This window comes from Psammomys obesus, unplaced genomic scaffold, assembly GCF_907164565.1.
Source record: "Psammomys obesus unplaced genomic scaffold, mPsaObe1.curated_primary_1811, whole genome shotgun sequence".
Taxonomy (NCBI): domain Eukaryota; kingdom Metazoa; phylum Chordata; class Mammalia; order Rodentia; family Muridae; genus Psammomys; species Psammomys obesus.
The window spans coordinates 11315327-11324726 of NW_026591918.1; positions in this window are offsets into that span (position 1 = coordinate 11315327).

Genomic DNA, 9400 nt, shown 5'->3' on the forward strand with positions numbered 1-9400 from the left:
GTCCAGACCGTCTGTTGTAGTTTGAGGGGGAACTATCCGCCAAGGACTCATGTGACTACCTGGTCCACCATGGATGATGCTGTTTTAGGAGGTTGTCGAACCTTGGAGACACAAAGGTCTAATGTTGGTGGACACATAGTTGGAGGTGTAGGCTTTGAGGGTTCTTGGCCAACCCTACTTCTGGTCTAGCTCAATGTTTCCTCAATCAGCTGAGGTGTGAGAAGACCATGCACACTCCTGCCACCCTAGAGACCCTCTCCACCATGGGACCACTCACCCCCATAGAGCCGCCCACCACCATGCCTTCCTTCATGGGCATAAGGGACTGTGCACTCTCAAACCATGAGCCAGAATAAATCCTTTCTCCCTACATTGCTTCCTGCCAGAAGAAAAGAGAAAAGTAACCAATTGATATACCATCTCCAGGGAGAGAGGGCACCTTGCCCTCAGGCAGCACAGACTTTACAGTCTGTTATCCAAAGCCCACAGTCAAGGACCGAAATCCCCCTGGGCCTGCAAGTATCATCAGGGTTGGAAACCTCAGAGATGGCATTTATCAGAGGGCATGTGTCTGTCAGTCACAGTATGGTCTTGGTGGAGTCATTTCCATTGATTTCCTGTCTGCAGAGCAGAACACCAGAGACAACGAAAGAATATTGCAAACTGCCAGCCATCACCAGCCAGATTCTCAGAAGCAAATCCTTTTCTCCCTAAAAGAAGAAGAAGAAGAAGAAGAAGAAGAAGAAGAAGAAGAAGAAGAAGAAGAAGAAGAAGAAGAAGAAGAAGAAGAGGAAGAAGTCAGGCTGTCTTTACTTTTTTTCTGGTGGTGATTTCTTTGTGGCCAAGTATATAAACACAAAGTCAAGTACACCATGAAACGCATCTGCTGAAATAGGCCTGGAAGAAAAAGAAGGCTTGGCTTTGGGGGGTTCGGGTTGTTTTATTAGTTCAACATAAAAATAAATGCCCAGTTGGGCTTGGTAGCATAAATCTGTGATTCCGGCACTCAGGTAGCTGAGGCAGGGGAATGAAGAATTGGAGTTCAAACTGGGCAGTCTTGTGAGACCGTTTGTCACAAACAGAAACAAACAAACTAAACCAAGTAAGGGCTTTCCTCTTTGCCCTTCCCTGCTGCAGGGTAGAGGCAGGAGGAGGAAAGCCCGCTTCCTCATAGGCCTGGGCTCCCTCCTTCTCCCTGGTCTGCCTTGCTCGAGGAGGCCCCCAGCTGCTAACAGAGCCTCTATTCACAGCTGCCCGTGAAGATCAACAGAGCATTTCCCTATTGCATGCCTGGGCTCACAGGCACTAGGTTCACAAGGAGCTATTTTCTTAAGGGCAGATTTCTTCAAATTCCATTTCCTTCCCTCTTGCTGGTGCCCAACCCCCATATGCTTGTGTCTGAACGGGAGCCTCTGTGGCCAAGCTTTTCTTGGATCCTGCGAATCAAGATCAATAAATATCTGTGCCCAAGCATGACTTGCCCTGGCGCCTCGCTGTGTTCTAGAACAAGAACTTTGGCTGTGTGCAGCAAGTAGCTCTGTGCAACCTGAACTGTTATACACATTGATGTTGTGTGGGGACGTTAGGCCCTCAGAGGGACATGACCCTTCCTGGGTGGAAATGAAACTAGAGGGGCATCCTCCCACGGGGGATTACTTGTCTCAGTTTTCAGGTCATGTGGCTGAAAATTTCCTTTCAAGATTCATGGAGTTTTTTAGGTGTAGCTACACAGAGCCATGCCTAAAGCAAGGTTTTGTGAAAGATCAAACAGGAAACTATACTGTCTGTGGCTCCTGCTCCTTCTCCACTCTTTAAGCCTTTCTCACCATCTCATTGAATCCAGGGTCTTTTTTGAGTCAGGGTCTATGTAGCACACACTCGCATGAACTCCTATGTATCCCAAGCTTTTCTCAAACTGACCTGCTTTCCGGCCAGGATTACAGGCATGAGCCACCATCCCTGGCTCAGTGACTGATTCTTCACTCTCATTTGACTTAACTTTTCAGCAAAACTTTTGGGTTGATTTATTATTCATTCTTTGCAAACACTCTCCTCTCACTGGGTTTCCAAAAGGTCACTGAAGAGCATGGGAATTCCTCTTTCCTTTACCACCTGGCCTATATCCCCCTCTTATTGCTTGAACTTGGAGTGTGTGGATGATGAGGGGGGGAGTCATCTGTCATGGTTTCTCTATACCTGCCCCTAGGTGATATTATGCCCAGTTCGTGAGACCCCCAAAGACCACCAGGAATCAACTCACTGCAAATACATGAGGTTTTATTGTATACATGTTCGAACACGGGTTGCAAACTTCCTGTGGAAGCAGGAGAGGAATGCAGCCCCACAGTCTAGGGGAACAAGGTTTTTAAAGGGAAAAAATACCAGCAGGGACTTACATGCTTTGGTGTTACATGATTGGGTAAAGGAAATTGACTTTTGAAATGATTAGTTTACTTTAGGAGCCAAGACCATAAGCAGTTCTGGCCTGGCCATCTGGGCCGATTTCCTAGCAACTGTATCTCTGGTGGGCAGGGAAAGAATGCAGTAAAGCTGGCTTTTCCCCCCTACAGGCAGCTAGTCAGGTCTCCACCTGGCTAGCCTTCATTCAGGCTTGTGCTTTAAAATTCAAACCAATACCCAAAATTCTTTGATCTCTCAGTGATTCTATGCAAGTAATTGGCTTGGAAATCCATCATTCCCCTATAGTAATCATTTCATCCCTGACCTCTCACACAGGCCCAGTCCAAACCAGACCACAGCTGTCTATCCATCTAGATTCAAAAACTCAACATGACCCCAAAGCAACTGGATCTTCCCTCTCTCCCCATCACAGTTTCTCAGCTCTTCCTAAAATACACTCCTCTCTGCTCTCTTCCTTTGCTTCATCTGTATCTCACAATCCACCACCAGTTGTTTACTCACTTGCTCCTTGTCTGTCTTCTTCGCCAGAATGTAAGCAATCCAAAAGAATAAGCCATAGCATTTGGTGTTCAGTCCCGTGATTTACCCCCTCAAACAAAAAGTGCATAGTGAATGAATAGATAAAATGACACTGACTCTTTCAGACTGATTTTCTTCGCAGTTCTTGTTGGAACAATAAAGCCATGTCTGTAACATTGCTTCCACACATGATAAGTTTTCTTTTAAAAAAAAGTTACAGCCCAAAAAAAACTTGGCAAAGCGGTGTCTTACTGGAATTGAATAAGTGTGCTTTATTTTCATTGTATTTTTAAATTTAGTTCCTCTCTACTTATGGGAAGTATTAATGGTTTCCTATTTATACTTGTGGCGTAAAGTTCCCTTTCAATTTTATTTACACAGGCAACAACAGTGAATAGGTTTTAAAGACTGGATTAAATAAATAAGGCAAAGTTGGACTTCGGTACTGGGTGACTGAAAGTAGCTGCCCAATATAGCAAGTGCCAAGAAATTAAAGATCAGACACCCTAGTCTACTCCATAGACTCACACATCCTCCTCAGTTCATTATAAGTTGCACCCTTTTATAGCAAGCCATCAACACTTGAATTTATCACAAGCTGAAAATACATTTAATTCACCCAGGCTATTGAACATCCTAGCTAGTCTAGCCTGCCTCCAACATGCTTAGGACATTTGCATTAGCCTACAATGGACAAAATTGTCCAACACGGCTTATTTTGTAGCCTGGGACCACCTGTCTCATGTGACTTACTGAATGCTGTGCTGAGCATGAAAAGCAGAATGGCTGTTAGGGATATATTTTCACACTACTATAAAGTCAAAAGCTCTTGAGTCAAGTCATCATGAATCACAGTGGGTGACTCAGCGAAGCCGACTCTTCTGCATCATCTTAGCAATAAGTACTCAGAGGTTGGCCAGCCACCTCCCAGGCCTAACATCTTTATGGAGCTGTGTGGACATGTACAACATCTGAAGAGACCTTGTCTGGGTTTGTCCTTGGACAAACTTGACATATGAAGGGCAGTACCCTCCCACTACAACTCACCATCACACCTCACCAGGTTGCCCTGTGGACACAAGTAATCACCAGATAGCTGGGTAGCTAGATTAACCTGATGATAGTCCTACCTCATTCTTCAGGTTGAGAATCAGGCCCTCTCACCTGTTGCAAGGAAGTCACCCTGATGACATAGTACCTGGTACATTCTGGGCTTTCTCTATCGTACACATACCACCCAGGCAAGGGAGAGCTGACAAAGGCTGCTGTTTGTCTCTTCACCCATCTATTCCAAATTTCCTCAGCTGAAGAAATAACCATCTCCAGGGAACCTGACTGCACGTTCCCGTTCCCCTCACCTATCTCCTCACAGATCCATTGAGTCCAATCACGCATAGTAGGAGAGCAGAGAAAACAATGGGCTGTTGGGACTTTACTGTAGGCTTCAGGCTTTGTCTGTCCCAAGGAATATCTCTGGGGTACATCTTTCTGAGAGCTCTGTAGCTGATAAGATTTTGTAGACTATAAAAATCTAACCAAAGAACAGGCTATATCACTGAGACCAAACAAACCAACAACCATGCAAAGGAAGGCCTCTCCCCAAAGCCAAGCAGCCAGCACCAATCAGGCACCAGCTCCAGGTCGGTCCAGGCATCGTCCAGATATGTATCCCCCAGGGCAGAGGACATCCTGCAGAAGAACACGGGTGACAGGCACAGTGTCTACAGATGAGATGGGTCAGCAAAGCAGGCGCCAAGTATGGAGCACAATAAGGCAGATGGAGTATAAACAGGACAGCATGATGCTGCCCCTGCTGAGATATAGGTGCAGTAGCAAGCCACCAAATGCAGCAGGGGTGTGGGGAGCTGCTATCTTTTAGCCTTGTCGGCAGTGCAGCAGCCTGGGCCCTCAGAGGAATGGCTGGCTCCCTCTCCATGGGCAGACAGCAGGCATGCCATTTCCTAGATAGGATTTCCTCCTAGTTAGTGGGTAAGCTGACCTATGGCATAGGCCCCTCTCAATCCTCTTTGGATTCCTCAGTTATGACTACTGTAAACTGGAGTCATGAACCAATGGAAGAAAGCTAAGGGGTCCCTTTGAGGTCTCACTCCACTTGTGCCGTTGCAGGACACAAGCTGAGAAAATGGAAAATGGCAGATTACTCCATGCTGCTTTCCTTCCAGGCACCTCCACAACAGGCAGTGTGGCATTCCTGCGAGGCCTGTGCAGTGGCAAAGGTTGACTTTCCTGGGGCTCACTTCTAAGATGAAGAGTCGTTTCTCAGGCCTTATGGTTCCAGAGCATCCTTAAAAGCACAGCTGGAAACCAAGGCCAGATGGTTGTGGAGGACCCAGGCCTAGTGTTTACAACTTGTGCCTCACCATGCTACACGACATAATGCATTTGCTGTTGAGTCACATTGCTGCACAGATCACTAGCTGATCCTTTCGATGCTGAATAATATTCTCTGATATATGGATGCCCCATGATATACCCATCTATTTACCTGAAGATAAGCATTTGAATGGACTCCAGGTTTCAGTAATTGTGATCCAAGCATCTATAAACATTTGTGAACAGGCCTCTGTATTGGGTATTATTTTGTTTTCTCTTAGGTAAATACCTCAATTCTGCAGAAGGCTGTCAAGAAGCTGAGCTGTTGCAAATTCCGAGCAACGCCTTCTTACAAGTCCTTCTAACACCGAGATGCTTGGCATTCTGTGCAATGTGTAGCACGGAGGTAATAGGTCAGCATACGGGTCTCAGATACACCTCCATCACCGTAAGCATTTAAAATCTTTATTTTATGTGTATGAGTGTTTTGCCTGCGTGCATGTGTGTGCATCACATGAGTGCCTAATGCCTACGGAAGCCAAAAGAGGGCATCAGATTTCCTGGAACTAGAGTTACTGTTCGCTGGGAACCACCCTGTGGATGCTGGGACATGAACACAAGTCCTCTGTAGGAGTAGCCAATGTGCTTAACTGCTAAGCCACCTCCTCAACTCCAGCTGTAAGCATTTAAGACATTCTAAACAATAGCAATGATAATGTTGTCTATAAATAATGATTAAATTCAGATCACCTAGAACCTATTAATAGGAAGTGCCATCACTGGGACCCATAGCAGGTGTAGCTATAATTTTTTTTTTTACTAGCTGTTCCTACATTGCTTTGTGGAGTGGTGTTATCATTTTGTGTTGCTGCTGCAAACGAGCATTTCACCTGCGTTACATCCTCACAGATGCTGGTTGTAGTCAGTATTTTTTCTGGAAGTTTTGTGGTGTGTGTGGAGTATTTTATTCCTTTTTCCACTTCCTGTACCTGTTACTGAGTTTGTCTCTGATTATTTTTCGAGCAAAAAGAAGCCTTTCTAGCTATACACTATGCAGAAACTATGAAGAATGGCAGCGTATCCAAACCCGTCATTCCACCTCCTGAGCATTTTTGTCCCAGTTAATTTTGTAGCTAATGAGAGGCCACCCAGTGGATAGATAGACCCATATTAGATTCATGTCAATTCTCAGAGATCACTGGGTGACCCTGGATCTGTTCCTTACTCTTTCTGACCTGCACAGAACACGCAGTCTGAGCCTAAATTCAACACTAGCTGTCTTTTACACTGCAGAGGCTGAGAACCCAGCACTTGCTTAACGCACACGGATGAATGTGTCAGCAGTTCCAACTTGGTGCTGAATGAAAGTCTAGAAGATTTTGGGGGGTCCCTGGTCTTCAATGATTGGAAGGCCAGGGAAGCCGCATTCCAATGTTACCAAAGGATGAGAGCAGCAGGGGCAGCAGGGTAGATGAGCTCACCAGTGAGACTTGAAGGCTTTTCCTCTCAACCTCCTTACGTCCGGGCTACCTCTGGAGGCTGCAGTCCAAGTTTAGGGTGTGTCTTCTTACCTTAATTAATCTAATAAAGAAAAGTCTTTCACCAGTGTGCCCGGAGGCTTGCCTCCTCGTTGACCCCAGAGCCAGAGCAAGACGAACCATCGCAGTGGGTTGAAGCATCATCTGCCAGTAGCATCTGGAATGCGGTACCACCTGCTAGCATATTACCCAAATGACTCTTCTTAGGACCAGAATCTAGTGGTCCAAGCATTTCCTGGGACAACCCAGACAGGAAGAAAAATAAAAAAGGTGTCATCACAAAGTGCTCCGCAAATTACCCCAACCCACCCAGGACGGTCGGTAACACATAGATGTGAACACAGTTTTCTGGCCGCTTCATTTCCACTCTGAGACCAGGCTGTCGACAATTCAGTGAGGAGGCTAGGTATTGTCCTGAAAACCTGAGACCTGCTCTGAGCAAGCTTCTCTCTGCGATGGGAAGCTGTAAGAGGACGGGGTAGGGGGGGGGGGTCTGAACGCTTTGCTGAATAAATTAATTAGAAGGAAAAGCCAGTACGTAGCTGTAAAGCTGTCCCATCTCCAGCAGTGACTAAACACACTCGATGCTGTGTTGAGTGAAGGGATGAACTGGCTGTAAGGGTAGACTGTTGGGTGAAGGTGAGGCTGGAAGTCAGGTGAGTGTGAGTGTCTCAAAGAACACACAACATGTTTCCTCCTTGGACTACCCAGCTCATAGCCCAGACCTCTAAGAGTGGGAGTTTGCACCATCCTGATGTTACCTGTGTTGTAACACAGGTACAACATATGTGAACCCTGGAACACATATGTGAGACCATATGGTGGCAGTGCTGGGCAGAAGGGATGGAAAGATGGTCAACGCTGATTTTGCAGTCGCTGATGGTGTCCTTTATGAGAGAGACAGGGCCCCAAGCTCAAACTGGTTGGAGGGAATACCCCCTCCTCAGAGTGAATTATTTAGTACTTTAATGTTTGATACTCATTTAAAAGAACAAAGAAAACTTTATTCAAAATTTCAAAGTTATAGTAATAAAAGAGAGATTAAAGTTGACTCTCACCTCATGCAAGGGGAGGGAGAGTAAGAAGGCAAGTGGGGTTTTGGGCTCCAAGGTCAGGGTGAGAAAGTTGGTGAAAATTCATTAATTAAAGTGTTGGTTAAACAAGGATACAGAAAACAAATTAGAACAGAGGTTGTTTTAGTCTGTTTTCTGGTATTAAATGGGAATACCCAGGACCAGGTAACTTATAAAGAAAAGAGGTTCACTTAGCTCACATGCTGGGAATCCAAGGTCAGAAGGCAGTGTCTAGTTAGCGGCTGGTTAGTTTATGCATAAACAGGGAAGTAGAGGGGACAAGCAGTCCGAGTGCTTTCTGACAGTCTGCTCTTGAGGCAATTCACATAGAGTTCTTAATGGCCCAACACCTATCAGTATTGTTTCTATTGTCAAGTACATTTCAATGTAAGTCCAGATAGTATGGGAGTGTTTTAATAAACGAATTTGGTAAGCTCTTTGCTATAAGTGGCCTGGATAATCAATGTCAATGCTGCATGAAGAGGGCTCAGGGAGGCCTTTTTTTTTGATGAAAAAGAGTCACTGTTCTCCTCTAAAGGGAGAATGGTTTGCCTCTGGTACAGGCACAGGCAAGAAGACTCACATCTTATGCAAGCACCCATCCTAGCCCTGGGAACAGATCTAAAAAAGACAGCAGGGAAATGAGAGCCCCCTGGGGACCCACTTGAGGTGGGTTGAACGAGTGGGTTCATAAGCATGGATGGAAACACCGCTCCAGCATTCCGGCTGTGTGTACCAGTGAGCTTTAAGCTACACCACCCAGGGAGAGAAGCAATGGGTGAGACAGGGGCTCTGAAAAGGGGACACAGAAACATTGCAGAAGGACCCATCAGTCAAGACTGAGAAGCAAACAGGCTCTGAATCCACAATGAAGAAGCAAGGGCCCTTCTGGACCACCAAGAGATTCTGTGGCCACCCTGGGCTTCAATGGAGGTGTTAGGGGTTCCGTGGTGCACGCTCAGGAATGTTGTGAGTTCAGCTGAAGCCAGACAGCACTGAGCTGCAGTTGTTAAAGTCCATTCCCTGGTCACCCTCCTCTCCTCAGGTGGGCTCTGTTCTCTGGAGCTGGGTCTCCATCACTGTGGTCCTAGGGAAGGATGACCCACAGCCAGGGAGGTGCCTGAGGGCTGGCTTGTCTTTCCTCATGTGGAAAAAGGAATGTTCTGCCCCTGACATCAATGAGGACGAATGCTTCCCTTTAAAAATCTGTGTTTGAAAAAGGCAAGGTTTCATGACATTTCTGCCTGAGTATTCCATTTCTGGGAATCTAGCCAAAGTAAATAATATCAAACAGAAAACAAGCTTTGTGCACAAAGATGTTTATTGCAGTGGCTCTTACCTAAGCGAGAAATCGCAAACAATCTCAGTATCCCACCGAGGGAGCAAGGATTAAGAACATTCTCTCATAATCCACCCTGAGTATTTATTCAGCCACTCAAAGTGTTGCTTACACATTCTATAACAACGTAGGGACGTGTTTGAAATGAATGAAAAAGTGGGCAACAGTACTGAACA